Source organism: Penaeus chinensis, chromosome 39, assembly GCF_019202785.1.
Source record: "Penaeus chinensis breed Huanghai No. 1 chromosome 39, ASM1920278v2, whole genome shotgun sequence".
In the NCBI taxonomy this organism is placed as follows: domain Eukaryota; kingdom Metazoa; phylum Arthropoda; class Malacostraca; order Decapoda; family Penaeidae; genus Penaeus; species Penaeus chinensis.
The window spans coordinates 26,540,908-26,545,627 of record NC_061857.1 but is presented as its reverse complement, the minus strand read 5'-3'; positions in this window follow the sequence as shown (position 1 = coordinate 26,545,627).

Below are 4,720 nucleotides of genomic sequence, written 5' to 3'. Positions count from 1 at the left end.
TGTGGGTGGAATTACGTATAGTGTCTTCTGCCTTATAGCTTAGTTACCTGGTAATCCCATGTTGCACCAGATTGAGTTACAAGGTATTTTGCCTGGCCCCTGAACGCGCAGTCTAATCATCGCTATACCGAAATCAAACACTGATAAATTCCATCCAATTTCACAAACCTCGTGTGTGCAAAGTTCTAGAAAGGATAATTGTGACCAGATAGAGATAGATTACAAAGTATATTATCTCACAGACTGTTCGGATTTCTACCGGGACGTAGCACACAACATTGCTTTGCAGAGTACTTTTCAAGCTCTAATCCAGAGAAGCACGCTGTTTATCTTGATCGGCTTTTGACATTGCAAACAGAGAAGCTATCCTAGAACAATTAGTAAGCTTATGTATCTTTCGAACGGATCCGCAAGTGTCTTGTTCAGGGGAGTGAGAAGTTCCACTTCACAATCTTTTGAACTTGGGAGGCGTTCTTATCCCTGTGCTGTTCAATGTCCTCATGCACAAGCTGGTGGCAGATATTCCACTTGGGGATGGTGAATCCATTATATACTATGATGATATGTGTCAGAGCATTACCACAAGAAAGGATGCAAATAACTCTCGACAAAATCACAACAAGGGTGTGAATTAGTCATATCCACTGAGAAATCAATGGTTCTCAACCCATGTATAATACCTATACTCACTTTTCGCATAGGTGACCAGGAGCTTGACGTCTCGGGATGAACGTAAATGATGCAGACCTGATCCCTTCCCTGAAGAAGAGGCTGTGGGAGAGATTGGAACGGTTGAAAGTTCTTGTCGGAAGAGAACACGGCATCTATGTTAAGCTCGCTAGACTGTTTACTTGTCTTTTATAAGGTCAGTTATAGACTACCATGCACTACACTTGTTGCAGTGTAAGGAATCAAATAAATAGCTTGGAGGTAGTGTAAAATGAAGCTATAAGGATTATCCTCGGCGCCCCGAGAACAGCAAGGATATTGAACATGAGGTCTGAACTAATCCTACCATCCATTTCTGAAACAATAATATTTATCTCTACCATATTTGAGCCAAAGCCCTGAGGGAACTCTTGTATCTTTCAGATTTCCCAAAACAACTGTAACATAAAATCACGCAAGCAGACGTTACTAGTCATACACAGGCTCTTCCTTTGATATACAAAATCTCCATGTATATTACAAAGCTCAATATCCCAATTAGTAAAATATCAAAGGGTCGATTCATTCCACCAGCAGTGTACATAACTGCGTGTTATGAGTGCGTCGTACTATATCCTAAATTTACTATGTAAAACTGCCGTAAGCAAATAACAGTGTTATGTAAACACAGTGGCAAAAGCGTATCAAAGTAATATTTCTTTTGTATGATGTATGATTTATATTTTGATTTTATCATGTACAGTTATAATAGTCACAGAATACCTTACTATGTCAAATATATGTAAAATTGTAATCACGATTGCCCACGCCTGAGCAGATAGCAGGGTGGTAAATAAACTTACTGAAGTTTAACGTAACTTGAACTGATATCTAGACACATTATAAAATCTTTGTTTAAGAGAGGAAACGATGCTGCTTCCTCTATTACGGGGCTTTTTACATGAAGGCTGGGGCGTCACCTTCTCTGAGAAGTAGCAAGACTCCTTGAGTAGGCATGTATCATTGATTTCGATGTGATCATTTTAATTTTTTTTTTTTCTCTCTCTCTCTCTCTAGATATAGCCGCTCAAAGTATTGAGTTGTCAAAGTTTATTTTATTATAATCCGCCATTTTAATTACAAGTTTCAGGTGAATAATAGACTAGGTTACCTAGAAGATGAAAAGCTAAATTAACTTATGCTTACCTGAGATGTAAATCATTAACTTGCTGGCACTTCCCTGCAGAGTGAATAATTATCTATTCTGATACTCACCTGAAAATTGAATAAAGGCCTTTACTGGTGCTTCCCTGCTGATGTTCACCTGGTATGTTAATCAATAACCTTACCTGGAGAGTAAATCATGAACTTTGCTGTTGCTTATTTTGAAAATTTAGAATTACCTTTACGGATACTCACCTATGGAGTAAATAATTCACTTTGCTGACTTTTCACTGGAAAGCGAATATTTTCTAAAAGCGAGACGTGTACAATGGATACACCAAATTGATATGGTTTAACGATATGTGTCCTGAGGGGTTTTGGACAACATATAAAAGTAAGAAAATAATAGATTGCTGATAATCAGATGGAACAGTTACGTGGAGGGACCAAAGACAAAGTTGGCCCCATGTCCATGTGACCGTAGGGGACATGTTCGCAGAGAAACATGCTTACTAAGCCGCGGGATAATACGGTAGGATGGCCAGTTCCTTTCCGTCCCGACCTTGACCCCAGTATGCTGACGTCAGCACATCAGAGCTCATTCACAGCTGATTCGGCGGCCGGGCGCGAACCCAGGACCTTGCGATTGCAAAGGCATCGCTCCACCACTGAGCTATGCCTCCCCGATCGACCCTATCCGATGATATTTAAACGACTTATAATTATTAAAATTATGAAACCAATACATACTAACTAGCACCTCAGGTCTTGAAGGAGCTAATAGTACAACCTATGATAATGATAATAAAATGTTTATAATTAATGTAAAAAAATATCATAATAATACTAATTATGTGGTATTAGTAGTAAGAATATTGATGATTGTTATACTAATTATGACAGTAAAGATGATGATAATGACAATGAGAAAGGCTATGCTAATAATATAAATAATGCACTAAGAATACTGCTAATATTACAGAATAAACAACAGTAGTAGAAGTAGTAGTAGTAATAGTAATGATAATAATAATGATGATAATAATATTTATAATGATAATAATAATGATGATAATAATAATTATAATGATAATAATAATGATGATAATAATAATTATAATGATAACAATGAAGATGGTAATTATCTTTATTGTCATTATTATTATTATCATTACCGTAATTATAATTTTTATTGTTCCTTTAACAATTATACAATAACAATAGAATGAGTGCTGGGACATAGCGAAACCACAGATAGCAATGGAGCATAAAGAATAATTTTAGTCAGGTATATTAACGTTTTAAAGGAAACAGAACACGAATCTTTCCTGAAAGCGTTCCAATCAGATACAGTGAACGAACAACCTACGTATTAACCCAATGTCAGCGGGCTTATTTACTGTCCCCTTTAGATTGTAGTGAGTTTTGTTACATACAGATGGCTCCACGTGTGCTCAGCAGCAAAGAGTTTATCAGTAGCCCTGGTGACCGATCCTGATTTCCCAAGGAAAAGGCGTTTTCTTTCCAATACTACTAATATTAACATTGTTATCATTCTTAATGATATTATAATTGTTACTTAATTGTTACTAAAATATTAATAACATCAAAGACAATAAAATAATAAAAGTGAAGCTTTCAAAAAATGAAGGAAAGGGGTAAACATAGGAGATAAGTAAAACTAATAGTTGACTCCATGGTGACTAAGCACTTGTAGAGCTATCTATATGTAAAGACAATACATAAATCTATAACAGTGGGCATGGCATTGACGTCTTGCCACCCGCGCACATTAGGAGGTTTAGGAGGCACTCTTCATTACATACAGAATAGTTAATCAGAGTAAAGTACACACGGTTATAAGAAAAAGACACAGAAGCTCAAAACGAATTTTCCTTTGATAAGATGAAATGAAAATCAATCAATGAATAAATTAAATTGCTCTAGTAGTTGCAATAGAGTGTAAATGTAATCGAGTTCGCTGAAAGCTCTTCAGCCTCCCTCATTTGGCTTTTTCATTAGCCCCCTGTCTCTGTGTGCCTGTTTCCATCTCTAGCTATCTTTCAGTTTAACTACCAATCTATCTATCCATCTATACATTCATAAATACACACACAGAGAGGTAAATATATATATATATATATATATATATATATATATATATATATATATATATATGAAAGGAAAACAGCCACAGATTCAATTTCATTTCTTACTGTGGCTATTTTCCATTCATCTTTGTGTACACGTTACTGTGTTTGTGTTTGTGTCATATATATATATATATATATATATATATATATATATATATATATATATATATATATATATATATGTATGTATGTATGTATATGTGTGTGTGTGTGTGTGTGTGTGTGTGTGTGTGTGTGTGTGTGTGTGTGTGTTTATGAATGTATAGACGGTTAAATAGATAGGTAATTAAACATATAAGTAGTTAGATATAGAAACAGCCAAAATGAGGGAGGCTGAAGAGCTTTCAGCGAACTCAATTATATATGTGTGTGTGGGTGTGTGTATACAGTGCCTGGAAAAATATATATATATATTGCCATGAGAGAGAGAACAAATCGTGAACTGTTTGTTTACTTTACTTTTTATTTAATTTTATTTTATTACTTATTTTTTATAACAAATAGTACTTGATCCTGTTCCTTTCTGCTGCTAATCATCTGTAGCCATTTTACGATGGGTTCAGCACGATTGACAACTAGGAGGCATCCATGTGAACCGGTAATTTCTTCATTGACTCCAGCAGATCTTTGCTGTGCTTGCACTTCGGTCTTCATGACGTTCCCTGCGCTTTTGAGGGGTTCAGATGAGGTGAGTTACCTGGCCTGATACATGAATTCCACTGCCATTTATAGTTTTTTGGACTTTCAGATTTTTG